General features: G+C 36.7%; 1 protein-coding gene and 1 long non-coding RNA gene across 23 annotated transcripts in view; one reads left to right on the top strand and one right to left on the bottom strand.

Moving 5' to 3' along the window:
* The window catches only part of LOC124083890 (uncharacterized), a 78,318-nt gene extending 74,947 nt beyond the window's left edge, over nt 1–3,371 (bottom strand). For 3 of the 7 annotated variants that reach the window (XR_009225567.1, XR_009225566.1, XR_009225569.1), the window contains exons 1-2: nt 3,057–3,371; nt 1,582–1,710 (exon numbers count right to left, since the gene is read on the bottom strand). This is a non-coding gene — a long non-coding RNA (uncharacterized LOC124083890). The remainder of the gene's footprint in view (nt 1–1,581; nt 1,711–3,056) is intronic. The other 4 variants (XR_006848948.2, XR_006848947.2, XR_006848952.2 and 1 more) reach the window with 4 other exon arrangements.
* Grip1 (glutamate receptor interacting protein 1) overlaps nt 1–16,433 on the top strand; it is a 645,398-nt gene that overhangs the window by 384,994 nt on the left and 243,971 nt on the right. The window lies entirely within an intron of this gene.

The following is a 16,433-nucleotide window of genomic DNA, read 5'->3' as shown; positions in this document are numbered from 1 at the left end:
CAACATCTCATGAGCTTTTTCCTAGGACAGCTTTAATTTTTTTTCTGTGTTAGAATTACATGTTCAAAAATGAAGGTAATTCAAAAATGTTTTGGTCCTGTGTGACATTTAAGGAAGTTTATTTGAAAGTAAAAAATCATTGCTCTGCATCTTAACATCAAGAATCATTGGCTTGAGATGGTCTCTCTTAGAACTCTAAAATATTAATTAAATCTCTCCATAATGTATAAAATATGCTTTTCTTTGAAATCAAGTCTAGCTGTGCCATCTCATTGACTTTGTTTGCTATCTATTGCAAAGTTCGTGGATGGCTGCTTTAAAAGCCCTTTCCTATGCACATAGAACTATGCAAGTTCCCTTGCCTTATTTCCCTTAGAATCTTCTTTAGATAAAATTTATTATTGAAAAAGAAACTTCACTTTGAGTAAAAGTATAGCTGCAAAAGCCTTTCTCTTCTAGGCTGTAACAGAGTACTGTCAAGTAATTAATGGATGTAATTATGCTCTAGAAGCTCTGAACCTATAAATATGTTAATGGATGCTATTTCTATCAGTTTAGCTTGACATATCCAAGTTCTTTGAGCACCAGCAGTGCAGCTAAAAATGCAATTAATATTTTATTTGGCAGAAGAAGGAGCACAAAGCAAATAGTAAGAAATAGATCTGGAGTCAATAACAGGAAAGAGAATAAATACTATAGCCCAACTTACGGAATGCATTTGCAAGTTCTGTGGATGGCAGAGTGAGTTCTTTCAAAGGTACTTTGGAGAAAATGTAGGAAAGACTGTTCATTTTAAATTAGGCTCTTAGCATGGGGCTATAAATTCTGTATTGACTGTATTCTATGCAATTGATACAAATATACAATTTATTTTTATTATTCATAATCAATAAACTATCCTAAGAGTTTTGAAGACAGATCTCTGATTCTAAAAAGTTCTTAGCTCATTTTAGCATCTGTTTATCTTGATGTTGAATTGATGGTCTTCTTACTTTATAATTATGAAATGATATTTTCTATTCTTGTGCATTTTAAATTCTTTTCTTTTTATTTTTTCTGTAACAGGGATTGAACCTAGGGTCACTTAATCACTGAGCCACATCCCAGCCCTTTCTTATTGTTATTTTTTTAAACTTTGAGACAGGGTCTAAGTTGCTCAGGGCCTTGCTAAATTGCTGAGGCTGGCTTTGAACTTGCAATTTTCCTGCCTCAGCCTCCGTAATCTTTTATAAGTCTTACTAGGAAGAGAGTGAACCCAACAATTTTTAGTTCATATAAATATTTTTAAGTTTTTACAGTTTCCCGAGTCTTACAGAAGCATTGATCTGCTGCATCCAAAGAAGATTTAATTGTTTACTTACCTAGTTACTAAACATCTAGAAAAGGGAAGAAAGTATTCATAATTTCTTTATAGTTGCTACTTCACAATTCTTTCCAAAATTTGGTATTTAGCTTAAGATTTCCAATTCACAATTAATTTAAAATCCATCTGGTATCAATTTGCCATAATTGCGTTCCTCTTTGTATCTGACTAATGTTCAGAATTTTTCAATAACATGCCAGAGTAATGTAATGTGTTACCTTGCCATTCCAAGTACAGTCTTGTCAAAGTTCCAGTCCACCTGTTGTTACTTCCAGCTACCTGTTGTTTCAAAGTGCCTTCATGGAGTTCCAGAATCCCACTCCTACCATTATGGTGGGTTCTTAACACTATAGTAAATACAATCAAGAAATGCTTATCATTATAATCTTAAATTTCCCTTCTTCCGTGTTTTGGGGTGGGGATGATATGAACTTAGAAGAAGTTTCTTTCTTTCCTGCCCCATTCTCCCTACCCATCATTGAGGGCTGCACCTCATTCTCACTCTCAGATATTTAGCACAGTGCCCTTCACAGACGAGGCACTTAGAAACTGTTAAAATAAATTGAATATATGTCTAGATTAAAGTAGTAGGAATTTGAATTTTCTGGGAGTTCATGGGGAGTGGTTCAAGAGTTTTAATAGAACCCTTGTGGCTAAACCTTACCTAGATCATAGAGGGTTAAAAAAAAATTGGCTTCATGTCTTCAAAACTGCCTTGCTATATTCATGGTTGTGGTCACCCATAAGGAGAAGCAGTATGGCAATTATAATATCTTTTTGAATTCTCTTAAGAAGGAAAGGATGCAATCAAAGGGAAATATTTTCTTACAAATACCCACATTCTTGATATTTTACTTGTTTTTTTTTTACACTCTTCCTATATTTCTCTGTTATCCATGTAACAAATACCTATTCAATACCCATTATGTGCCAGGCACTGATATGTTTCTTCTAGAATCCTAGGTGGGGGCATTTAATAGGTCTATCAAGCATTTTTATCAATATATTGTTGAACAATAATTTCTTCTTTATTTGAAGTGAAATTTTAAGAGGTGGATAAAATCTGTATTTTCTAGACAAATCTTTGGATGGCCCTGCATGGATTGCATGTCCTATAGTATTATGCAGAACATATTTCAGGTGAACTTTTAGCATTTCTCAGACTTGGGACTTGAATCTTTTTCTTATTAAGGTTTCAAGCATCAGATTGAGTTGTTTTGCCTTTTCAGTCCCCCACCAATGGAGGACAGGAAGAATAATTATGACAGGAACATTGAGTCACTGAAAGACCAACCACTCTCCAAAGTATTCTTTTATACCCCATACTTAAAAACAGACAGGAGAGGGCTGGGGATGTGGCTCAAGCGGTAGCGCGCTCGCCTGGCATGAGTACGGCCCGGGTTCGATCCTCAGCACCACATACAAACAAAGATGCTGTGTCCGCCGAAAACTAAAAACTAAATACTAAAAAATTCTCTCTCTCTCTCTCTCTTAAAAAAAAAAAAACAGACAGGAGATGCCGTCTTCCTCCAGCACCCTCTCCACTCCACTCCCTCCAGAATTGGACCTCACCTTGTCTACTGATTCCTTCACCTTGGAGCCAAATCCCAAAATAACATTTTCTCAGCTTTCCAGCCACGTCTGACAAAAAAGATTTTCTTGAACAAGTCAAGCCAGGGTTCTTGGTGCTTACCTGCACACCTGCTGACCTCAGAGAGCCCTGCATTCTCAGCCAGGGGCTTCTGTACCTCAGGAGAAGTGATTATGCTCTCAGAGAAAGGAATATTCCATCATGGCTCCTGCAGGCTTTGTTCCTGCTCTCTTGGAATGATTGTGTCATTACTTTTCCTTGAGATACGTTGGCCTTGTATGCAAGGAATCCTTTTCTGGTGTGCTGTCTGGTCTGGCTCTCTCTCAGGCACTATGTTTTCAGTTCAGAGATATGAACTTTTTATGCTCTGCTGGCCATGGCATTTCCCATTCACATGCTTTGTTCTACCAAGGTCAACGTCAGCCAATTAATATTTACTGACATTCCACAGGGAGCATGGCTCTGGTCACCTTTTATTTATTAATGCCACCCATGTACCTACCTTCTCCCTACTGGCTTCGAAACTCAAGTCCCAAATCTCTGCTTTTGCTTTAGCATAGATATCAAAAATTTTCCTTACAGCTAGCTTATGTATCATTTTCAACTTCCTCTCTGTCCCCAGATAACTACATGGCCTGGAATAGAATTAACTATCCCACCTCTTTCCCATTGACTTTCTCCTGCAGTCCTGCTGACCTTCATCCCAGTGGGGCATCTGAGTGAGATGTCTGTGGCTGCATCCAGCTGCTTCCTGCTGTGTATTCGACTTTCTTTCCCAATCCCTCTTTCTTTCCCCTAGTTTCTGCTCCCAGCCTCAACATCCTTTCTTTATTTCCGTGCCTGGGCATACAGAGGTGTTGCTTTATCCAGTGGCACTGAGCAAAATCAAAAATCTGTGTGTTGAGGTCACACCCACATTCTTACACTTACCCCACATGGAATCATCATCACACTTGAAAAGGAAGACAAAACATTAATATAGGACTTGTCTGTAGAAGAAACAAAGTCAACCATCTTAGCCTGCCAGCAACCTTATTCTTAATTCTCTCCAACAAGAAGAGTCTCACAGTGTGTCTGGTTATCTTTCAAAGGATTATTCCAGTGACCTCTGAGTTCCCTTAAACTCTGAGATTCTTTGACACTCATCCAATGTTTAAAAGTTCTGCTGCTCAGAAATTCACTTTCTATATGTAATCTCAATTAAAACAGCAATACATTTATTTATGTACTTAGTCAATGGAAGAGGAAAAAAATATTTCCTCTCTCTTCCTGTCTGCAAAATATTTTAATCCAAGCAACTCTGCATCAGTCATTTGAGTTCAGTGTCAATGTTTTGAACATGATTGCTCCCTTTTTGATAGCCTTAAATTTTCTGCTCAAGTCCCCCTGCCCTTTCCCATCTGTCTGTGTCTAGTCTCAGAGCTCCTTCAGCACTCTCCTCTAATGGCTCCTCATCCGCTCTGTGATATGATTTGGAATTGATTATCATCTGGGTGGAGAATGCTGTCTCTCTGCTGGATCTCATTTCTCCTGTCTCCCCATCCTCATCCTTTCTGCTAACCCTTACTGGCCTCCTCTGTCAGATCCTGCCATCTGGAACAGCTTGACTGTATCTCTCCACCTCATTAACTTTCCATCCCTTTTCAAATCTCACCTGAAAACATATCCTTTCTCCTTTACTCTACCCTTAATTTCAGACCATCAAAGCTAGTTTATTGAACTGATTTATCATTCCAGCCTACAAACTTTTAAAAATAACATGCACTTTAAAAATGCTTCACAAAATAAGGTTGTCTTATTTTGTTGAACTGTGATCTATTGCTAGGTCATGGGGCATATTTCTCTCACAAATAGAGAGACTCCACTTGAATAAAAGAATTCTGCAAGGGGTTGGGGGGTGCTGTTCTCACACAAGTGCTGGGGACAGTATTGGCTGTGCATGATGAATTTCTTGCTATGCTTCTAGACCAGGGCTTTGAGGGGGTTTAGATTGAACTGTGGCCTGGATCACTTTACTCTCTGGTGGCCTGAAGCTTTTCCTTTCTAAAACTGATTAGGCTAATCATAGTGGCATGTTTATTTCTCCTCTGTTTTCTGAATGGGAATTGCATGGTAGAGATGTATTTCCTTCTTCCAGGAGGTGCCCCTCCTTCTGAGGAAATATTTGGCAATACCTTATATAACCTCATAGGAAGAAAAGCAAGTTCACTCCCTCCTGGTACGATTGTGAATGACCATGAAGAGAAAGCTGATTCATTATGAGAAGAAGGAAGGTTAATTTAGGATAGGTATTCTAATTTATTCACTTGTATACTTCAAGAAAATATGTAGGAGGAGATATAAAAAATAATGATAGCTCACATTTATTGAGCACTTATTATGTGTCAGGAACTACTCTAAATACTTTACATGTACTAGTTCCTTTAATTCTCACAGCAATACTATTGGTAATATCTCCATAACACAGATGAACAAAGCAAAAGTTCAGATAAGTGGGGCATTTCTAAGATTGTGAGATTAGAAGAGAGGTGGAGCTAAGACTCAACATTTCATTTTTGCCACCACTTTTTCTACATGAGAAGGAAAGGGAAACCATCGACCTACCAGGTAGACTACTAAAGAGAAATCAGCCAAGGTAGTGTTTTCCAAAACCCTCAGCATTCCTCATGATGATAAGGGGACAGAGTAGAGTTGGAAATGAGATGTGTGAATTTTTACATGTGTGCAAAACCAAACAAAAGAAAAACCTACTGATCCTACTCTCTGAATCTCAGTTTCTTCATCTGGAAATTAAAAATCACATGGGAAAACTGTTTTTCATGGCTTTATGCATATATTAACTTTAACAAAATGATTTCAACTTTCAATGGCAGTTGATCTTTTTGAAGCTTTTATCTTAGCAAATTCACTTTGTTTTTGACAAATATGTTTTGTTAATTTCACACCATTTGAAAGAAAGAATGCTTTCTTCTGAAAAAAAATGGCATTCTGTAATTTTCTAGAAATAGAAGGAAAACAGTCAATGTTTGGATTCTTTCTTTTTTCTTTTTCTCATTTTTATTTAATCTCTTAGCAGTACTTTGCCATATTTATGAGAATTATATGTCAAACTTGAAATTAATATTCTACACTTTATTAAATCAACAGAAAATAATATTGGCTAAAGTTTTTGTAATTACACTATTAAAATGGTTTCAACATCACATATATCTATAAGAAAAACGTCTTACCCTAATGTTTATTATATGTAGCTTCTTAAAGAATGTTACTTTTCAAATTGCAAAGAGAAACTTTGATCTTGCCTTTACAAAAGGCAGTACAACAAAATTATCTCAGAAGTCTCAGCCAATATATTAGTCAGGTTTTGCATTGCTGTGACCAAAAGACCTGACAAGAACAACTTAGAGGACCAAAAGTTTATTTTGGTTCATGATTTCAGAAGTTCAATCCATGATCAGCCAACGCCTTAGCTCTGGGCCCAGGGTGCAACAGAAGGTCATGGTGAAGGAGTGCTGCTCAATTTATGACAGCTAGGAAGCAGAAAGAGCTGGAGTACAAGGAGCCAGGGATAATAGAATCCCTAGGGGCATTAGATCCATGTGCTTTTTATAAGAGTTGAAAACGTGCTGTATATGTATTTTCATTTTCAAGCCTCCTGATACATATTTCCCAAGAAATGTGTTTTGGATACATATCCCAAACATTTTATTCAGGACTTTTTTAAGCAACCAAGGTGGCAAAGAGGAAATCAGTGAGAGATGCAGTGTTTGGATACCCTAATCTCCAAAAGCAATGTGAGAATGAGAGAGAAAGAGAGGAGAGAAACAGTCATTTGGTTTTGTAAGAGGGTTATTGACAACCTTTGAGAGAACAGTGTCAGCAGAGTAGTCATTTCCAGAGTCAGATTGTAAGAACTTTAGGCATACTTTAGGCCAAGTGAGGACAATCCACTCTCCCAGGAAAGCTGACAATGAAGAGGAGACTATAGATGGACCATGCCCTGGGTGGGTGGTTAGGGGGATGGAAGGCAGGGCCACAGGGAGTAAGGGATCTATTTGGGGAAGGAGCCAGTTAAGAAGCAAAATTTCAAGATGCATACTAGAGGAGGGATAATTCTTTGAACACAATACATCAGGGTGGGGGTGGGGGAAAACCAGGATGCTGATGAAGCCAGCTGAGGCAAGCAAGAGGAACACTCCTATGTTAGAGACAAAGATCCTCAGGTAGACATTAAGGAAATTAACCTAACTTGACTTTCTCAGTAAATTTGAAGGAGACTAACATTTCGTATTTTTTATTCAGGAGTTTCTAAATTTTGCTCTGCATTGAAATCACCTGGGGAGCTTAAAAAGATAATAATGCCTGGGTCCACCTCCAGATATTAGGATTTAATTGGGTGGAATGGTGTGGACTGTTGTAGAATTCTAACAAATTCCCCAGGCAATTCTACTCTGTCTACTGTGCAGAGTTGAAGAGTCACTGACCTAACTATTTATGCAGTTGCAAAAAGACACCTTTATAAGACAGAGAGCCTTTGGAATCAGAGGCATTTCAGCAAGAGGCAAGCCCAGGGATTTTATTCAGCCACTGGGAAGGAAAAGCAGAGCAGATGCAAGGGCTGGAGGGGCTGGAACCTGCCTGTGACTGTGATGGCAGAGACCAAGTTCAAATGGGGCCAAAAGCTAGAGAGATCACATCTGAGTGTCATCACTTGGTTAGGCTATCCTCAGAGAGCTCCCAGCTCTCTTAGACTTCCTCATTTATGCTAACTAATGCATTTCTTCCATACCTAAGCTAATTAGAGCCAGCTCTAGTGTCATTTGTTATCAAATGAGGCCTGGTGTGGGTTATAGCACATTTATGTGTATACGTTTTGATAAGAGTGTTTAAGATCTAGTTTTTAAATGGCAATTAGCAAACATTTGTCAAGTGCACTCCAGAATCACTTATATTCCGCCGGGCACAGTGTGAACAGGAGCACATCCTCAACAGGTCTTGGTCCCCCAGCTCTGTGTTAGGAGGTCACTGGTGCTTCGGGCATTCCCACTGGGTCACTGAGTTTTCTGGTCCGCTGGCCAAGTCATCAGAACTTGGCAGTCCACATCAGCATGAACTAGAAGAAATGGCCAGAGAGGAAGGAAAAGAAAGATTTTGTTTTCATGTGATTTTTCTGTCCTTCCTGTTTAGGGAGCAAAGGACTGATTCCCTTCCCCCTATGCAGAATGCTGTTGTTTAACATGAGAATAATTGAAAAGCAGGGTGACCAGTTGCCCTGCTTTGGTGTGTGGAGAACACTGTTTCCTTGGGCATCATCAGGTCTTCTCTTTACTTGCTCTCTCCTCCTGTAATCTTTCTTCTTGTAATTTTAAATGGCATTGACCTACTTATGGCTAAAGATTTCATCCTCATTTGTACCCTGCAGGAAGTCTGTCACTGTCAACTGTAGTTAGGGGTAGATTCATCCTAGAGCCAGCTAGTATGGAGCCAATGGCTGACTTTTTAAGAATTTTGTAAGCCAGTTGTTAAGCACAGCTGTTAGTAAAAATTTTATAAATTTATGACTTAATAAATTATATTAAAAACAAAAGTAATAAATATCTTCAATACCTTACTTCCTAATTATTACTTTATTACATTTTATTAATTATGCTCCTAAAGTCATCTGCATCTGTGTGATAAAAGTACTGTGTGGTAGCATGCTGCTGCCTATCTCCTACCTTCTTCACGTTTAATGACATAAGTTGATAACCTGAAATTGGCTAGGGTAGGAGTATTTATACTAGGGAAATTGGCAGATATTATGAATCAGTACTCCCCTTAACTCCTCAGAAAACCAGTTGTTCAACATTTACCAAAATATCAATGAATAGATAATATTGTTCTGAGTAATTGGATGGTAATTAGATGCTTATCCTTATACAACCACCAGATTATGAATTTCTTGAAGCTAGCATTCATGTTTTACCTATCATTTATGTCACCAGCAAAGTATTTGGTGAAAAAAAAAAACCCAGTAAATATCTATTGAATGGGTAGTGTTCACTTCTAAAGGTCTCCTGAATTAACCACACTTACACATTTAAGACTGAGCATGCCTCAGGAAATGCCCTTCCTTTTCACCTGAATCTTTGATTTTTGAAAATATTCTTTCAGGTTTTCCTCACACACAATGAAGTAAGCTCCAGGGATGTTCTGAGGAGCTTGAACATTCTCTAACACCTGCTAATTTCCCAATTTCCCTTTAACTAGAGGGGTGTTCCCTTGCCCTCCTCCTGTCCCTCCTCCTCTCCAAACCTGCTCAGGGCAGTCTGGAGGAAGGTACTGGCAGGAGGCCAGGAGCAGCACTGGGGAGCTGTAGGCTGAAGGACAAACTGTTGTTAAATTCTGCACGACACAATTCCCCCTTGAATTTAATCTGGGGAATATTTAGGGCCCCACAGAGTTTCTGATTGAATTGAATCTTTCCTATTCTATCAAGCTAAGGTGACTTCATAGGGATCAAAAATGAATTTCATTTACTGCCTTTGTTTTCTAAATGGTTCGTTGATAAATTTGGTTCATAAACTATGAAGATTCAGCAATGAAACCTGAGAAGACAATTTCTAAGAGTGATTAATTCCTAATAGTATTTTATACAGATGCTATTTTTGTTTGTTTGTTTTAAACCTATGCTTCCAAAATGCCTAAACCTATATAGAGATTAGCAGCTCAAGACACACTGACCACACACCTTTGCTTCAGTTACCTTCCAAATAGCAGTATGAAAATTAAAAGGGCAGTTTTAAAATGGGACACAGGGCTGTGGCTGTGGCTCAGTAATAGAGCACTTTGCTTGCAAGTGTGAGGCACTGGGTTCGATCCTCAGCACCACGCAAAAAATAAATAAATAAATTGGGACACAGATTGAATTCTAATAAATGTTGATGTTCTACTGTGAAGATTGATTAGAACCTGGTTGTGTTATTATACCATAGTTTGACATAGCTACCATTTGAAGAAATTGGACAAAGGGTGCATGTTATCTCTCTGTACTCTTTCTTATGGTTACATGTGAATTCACAATTTTCTTAAAATAAAAAATAACATAAAATAAAAAAATATAAAAATGGGACACAGAGGGGCTGGGGCTGTAGCTCAGTGATAGAGCGCCTGCCTTGCACATGTGAGGAACTGGGTTTAATCCTTAGCACTACATAAAAATAAATAAAGATATTGTGTCCATTTACAACTAAATTTTTTTTAATGGGCCACATAAATATCAAGAAACCAGGGATTTTCACAAACTTGGGAAGACGGAAAATAGAAAAACCAAAGTCAACGTTACAGTCCAGAGCAAATACCAAAAAAGTGAAAGCGGGGTGGGGTGTCACACTTCCTGACAGTGGTGCCACAGAGAGGCTGCCAAGTTGTGCTGCTTTGGGGAGGTCAGGCAGAAGAAGAAGATAAAGAACAGGTGAATTTTTGAAGGAAAGAGCAGATGGAAAATTCAATACCACTCCTCCATCATCTCCCCTTATAGTGGAATTCCATAATTGAAATCAGAAAGCCAGTGTTTAAGGAAATTCATGAATCTGCAGGGATGGTGACCCCCAGGGGAAAGCCCTCCCCATTTTTGGCAAGGAGCTTGTGAGGCATAAGCAAGTGAGTAGCTGCCATGCCACCTGAGGCCTTCCTGGTGTGCCTGCCAGTACTATGCTGCCGCTCTGGGTTAAGGCTGGTTAGGAGAGTCATGCAGCCTGCACTAGCTACTCTAGGCTGCCTGGCTCTTTACTATAAATATAAATCCATAACCAGGTCACTGATGTTTGAACAAACAACTACCATGCAGAAAACAGAGGCAATTTAGAAATGTTTAGAAACACTTTTAAAAATTCTAATCAGTGCCCTTAGAAGCATTTAAGAAAGTATTACCTCCACAAAGCAAGACCAGCTATAATGATCAGGGGCAAAAGAGAAACATACAGAATTTTTTGAATATAAAAATATGACTAATAAAATAAATATTCATTAAAAGAACCAGCTGAGAAAGTAAAGGCAGATATTTGAAAAAATTAAGTACATAGAAGATCAATTGGAATGAAATTATAAGCTAAAAGATACTGATAAAATAGGGGAAAGAAGAAGAGAGAACTCATAATAGAAATGATTGCTATATAAAGTCCTGTGATTAAAACATGTTTTCAGATTGAATAGCCCTTTGAACCCTAAGCATGATGACTGAAAAGAGACCTGAACAAATTCCCCTGAAATTCCAGGACATCAAAAAAAGATGGAAGATCCTAGGAGATTTTCAAGACAAACAAAAATAGGTTTCCTACAAAGGAATTAGAATCCGACTTTGTATCAGACTTTTATCAACACTAGATCCTAGGAAAATGTTTTTGAGGCTTTTAAAGTTCTGAGAAGAAAAGTTTTGAAGCCTAGAATTATTGACCAAGGATGACATTTTTAGACATGCAGTGAATCAGAAAGTTTATATCAAACCCACACTTTCAGAAAAAATTACTGGAGAATATAGTTAAATTTCAGGAAAGAAGAAAGAATGAAAGTCAAGAATAGTGGATCTGCTAATAATGGGTGGGCATGCCTGTAATCCCAGGAACTAGGGAGGCCGAGGCAGGAGAATCACGAGTTCCAGGACAGCCTCAACAACTTAGTGAGATCCTGTTTTAAATTAAAAAATAAAAAGGACTGGGGGTATAGCTAAGTGATAAAATGCCCCTGGGCTCAATCCCCAGTACCAAAAAAAAAAAAGTAGTGGTTCTAATTTAAGAATGATATAACAAGAATGACTGTTATGTTATAAGAGAGCAGTTAGTCTAAATTAGAACATATCATCATCACGTCACTGCCCTTTGGCTAACAACAAATGTAGAATATATCATCAGAGTCAGAGACCCTGAATAACATCTTCCAAAAAATATGAATTTCTTATAGCAATTAATAAGTAATAGTTAATCAATTGTTGTTATATATATATATATATATATATATATATATATATATAATTACTAATATATATTTTCATTAATGGATAATAATTATGAAATGAAGATAAAAATTATTATTTTGTTCACAAGGAAAAGAAAGGCAATTAGAAACTCCAAGTAGTATGAAAGTTATATAAGTAAATGAAAATCCAGATATGAAGCAATATGATATGTGTCATGTTTTTAAATAATTGGCAAATGAACTTAACCTTTATACTTGGAAAATTCTCTATTGAGTGGCATAGATTTAGTAACATAGAATTGTAACTCCTGCCTTTAGGGATCTCATAATATGATTTGATCCTATAATGAATAATATTCATATAATTGTGGTTTTGTAATTGCAATTCTTTGTATTTTATAGTTTACACAAAGAAAGCACAAAAAATATAATTAGAAATATAATGCAAATGTTATAAACTCTTGAAAAATAAAGATAATTATGTACTTGTTAATCTTAGAGTTATGGAGGAAACACAAATGGGGGAAGTCTGTAAGGCTGCTACTTTCCTCAACTTACGTAGAATATATTATAAAGTTGACATATGAAGAATATACGGTCAACAAAAAGACCGACTGTATGAAAAAATGGCCTAGATATGAAGTTATGGGAAGTTTCATAGGGGAATATAGTTTGTTACTACTACAGTTTGGGAAAGCTGTTAGATAGTATCTACTGAAGCAGAACCCGTACATATCCTATGATTTAGCAGTTCCACTCCTGGTTTCATACCCAACAGGACTCAAAAGATTTGTCAAGAGTGATCCTAGCAGCACTATTCATCCTAGCCAAAGACATAAACAACCCAAATGTCCCTTACTAGTAAAATGGATAAATGAATGCTTTACAGTACTTAATGTCATACTGTATGGAATTTTTTTTAATAGCACCTTGCTACATGAGCAAAAAGGGATGACACAAAAGCGTAATATTTTGTCAAGGAAGTTAAACACAAAAATATGCATGATTTAATTCCTGAAAAAAGTTCAAAACCATGCAAAATTATTTCACAAGAATAAAAGAAGAGTCGCTAACTCCAGCGGTGAGTCAGAAAGAAGATACAGGATGCTGGCATTGGTCTATTTTCTTAGATCAGTATGTCCGCTGGGTAAAGCTTCTTCCAGTTTTTCACACTCAGTTGGTGCTTTCTATGTACATGTTATATTTTAAGAAAAAAAATATTTTTAAGACCTAAAATTCAAAAAATAACCTTTAATGGTTCTTTAAATTTTACAAACATAGCAGAAGAGTTAGTAACTAGCAGAACTGAGGAGCGAGGAAAGGAGGGTTATGTAAATTAAGCCAATTTCTCTTTCACAGGCCATTGACAAATAACTGTTTAAAATACTAAGTAAAGAAATGTTAACATTTATTTTAGCATTTTCATAACTTTGGGAACTGACACGGTAAAAGAAAACTCTATTAAAGAATGGGAGTGAGGAGAAGAAAGAAGGGAAGAAAGAATTTTTACTTTCATCTTTTACTTTTCTGAACTATCAACATTAAAAAGAGGCAAAATTATTAAAAGTAATATTAATATTACTACTAATAATAGCTACCATTCATTTCATGCTGGCATTATTGAGATACTAAATTGGATATTCTATGCAACTTATCTCAATTAAATCTTCATACCTCATATTCTTTACCACATTTATTAATATGAAACTTATTAACCCAGTTTTAATGAAAAGGAAGCTAAACATCAAGACAGACTACGAGGATACAAATGACATAAAACTATAAATTAGGAAGAAAAAAATTTCAACAACTTAGACTATGTTTCTCATTATATTAGACACACTAGAATTGGGGTTCCCTAGCATTCAAGGAGTGTTGGGTGAGGAACTCTTATTGTAATAAATCTTATTGTCCATTAAAAAGCCTGGCAAGATCATTAGTACCTGGCAATAAATTCTAAAAGAAATGCTGAGTAAAAGCATTTATCTAATGTATATTGGACACTACAATTATGATATGGCTAAAAGATAATAAAGTTATTTTTAAACTTTTTCTCTTGTTGACTCACTCTCAAAGCCAAGGGCATGCATGATATTGTATCATCATGCAGGGAAGTGATTTCTTCAGATAGTAGAGTCTGAGCATTCTAATTGCTGGAGCTCTTGCTTACTGTTGCCCAATTCTGTTGTTCAGAAAATTAAAATTCTGCTAGATATTAATCATTACTTCATGGAAAATGGGCTTAAGTTTAATTATCTTGGAAAATGCAACACAGTGTAATCTTCCCTTTGTACATTCAAAATTATATTAGCATATTAAAGACCCTTAGAAGTCCAGTGGGAAATAAAGCTAATTAGTTTTGTTTAACCCAGTATTTCCCAATTTATTTGGCAGTTGGACTTCTTTTCCAGTAACATTAACACTGCAGAAACAGATTCAGAGACACGGTAGTTTACCTCCATACATACTGGAGCACCTTGTATTGAGGTTCCGGGCTTTAGTATATCTTCAGAGAGTAATTTCCATATACTAGTCATTTCAAATGCACTCTTGACAAGTGCTAAAAGGTGGGGAAATCACAGTTGAATTTTGAGAATTGACCTTAGTGCCAGTATTCTCTAATATTGCTTATAAAATTAGACCCATATGCATTGGAGTTGAGAAGTATAGAAGGCAAAGTTTACACTCATACAAAAATTTAAGAATTTGACAAATTCTTTCCTGGTCAGAGTCTTTCCACTCGCACCCTTACAGAAATAAACTGCAGGAATGTTTACAGCTGAATTAGACTCTTTCCCTGCCAAACCCTCTCTCCCCCACCTCATGCCACCCATCCCAACACCTCCCAGTGCAGAGCTGGCTGCATTTTCAATCTATGAAATCAGTTCGAGTCAGTTGCATCAAACCATTTGTTTCTTTGTCATGATGCATGAAAGAGATGACTTGAATTCAAAAACTTTAAAAGGGAGCTATCATTAATTGACTGCCCAGAATGATCAAAGAGCTAGATGACCCTCATATACTATCTAGTTTTGCATAAACCATTTTTGAGGAGCCAGGCAAAGTATGTTCTTAAGTTCTGTACCTTTTCTATATAGTTAAAAGAATAAACTTGGATGGGGAAGGTGTTCAATTTTTCACTTACATATTAAGGAATGTTTACCAAGTATAAATACTTTCTCAGTAGTAAATCTTGTGCAGAGTTCTTTAGGACAATAATTAATCAATACATCCTGATAATAAAACACTTGCATTAAAGATGATAGTCATCTTTCAATTTGGCAGAGCCTGTGGGCATAATTCCAATTGATCTCAAAACACTATCAAGTTGTCTTGATAAAGGTTAACAAGAAAGGGGCCGCCACACCATTTAGAATTAGAATTTGATCTGTCAAACAAGCATTCTTATCCGCGCTGATTCTGACAGCAGTATTATGGTGCACCCTTTGAAAAAGCATTAATAGCCTGGGCTTTAATCCAAGATTGTACAGCTTGACTCATAGATAGTTCCTGTTTATGGAATCAAAGGCAAAAAAGATCAATGAACATGACAATAAGTCTAACCTCGCCTCAGTATGATAAGGAAGAGTAGAGCCATAATCAACTGAAGCTCCTTAATGCACCATATGAGATGGAGTGATTTAGGCTTACCATTTTTTTTTTGTTGTGTTTTAATAAAGGATAGAATCTCACTATCTGGTAGAACAAGGAATTTTATAAGATGTTTTTCAACATTTTAGTAAGTAATAGAAAAATTTAAGGCATTACTTACCAAATCCTGAAAGAGTACAGGCCTATAAACCACAAAAATGTGAAAAAAGCCTCATACAATCATTCTCTCAATTATCTGAAGATATGTAAGCTTCTACACTTCTCCCAGGAGAAGTTATAACAGGGCACAAGAATTTTGACACATAAATCAGAAGTCTTTGGAAGGAGTTTATTAGAACTTTTATCCCCACCAAGGAATATGATATTCTGTAAAGATTTGAATTTTAAAAGTTTTGGCATAATTGCTGAGTGTGGTGGTGCACCCCTGTAATCCCAGTGGCTCAGGAAGCTGAGACAGGAGGATCTCAAATTCAAAGCCAGCCTCAGCAAAAGCAAGGCACTAAGCAACTGAGTGAGACCCTGTCTCTAAATAAAATACAAAAAAAGGGGCTACTATTGTGGCTCAGTGGTTAAGTGCCCCTGAGTTCAATCCCTGGTACAAAAAAAAAATTAAAAAAGATTATCAGTTGGTCAACCTTGGTTAGAGGAAAATCTGTCTAGAAGGACTTCCCCCACCCCCAATAATTGGGATCAAGCCCAGGGCTCTATTAAGCTAGGCACACACTGTACTATTAAGCTATATCCCCAATCCTAAGAAGGATATTTTGTTTCATTTTGTTTAAATAATAACAACTTCATATGATTACTGCAAAATTAAGTGATATATGTACCATTACTAAGTATTTTTTTTAATTTTCTTTGTTCTTTTTAGATATATATGACAGTAGAGTGTATTGTGACATATTATATATACAT

This window comes from Marmota monax, unplaced genomic scaffold (genome assembly GCF_021218885.2).
Source record: "Marmota monax isolate L192 unplaced genomic scaffold, Marmota_monax_Labrador192_F-V1.1 WCK01_AAM20220418_F8-fsc00056, whole genome shotgun sequence".
NCBI classification, from domain to species: domain Eukaryota; kingdom Metazoa; phylum Chordata; class Mammalia; order Rodentia; family Sciuridae; genus Marmota; species Marmota monax.
Note: the sequence above shows the minus strand (reverse complement) of the source record. Positions and strands in the feature narration are given on the sequence as shown.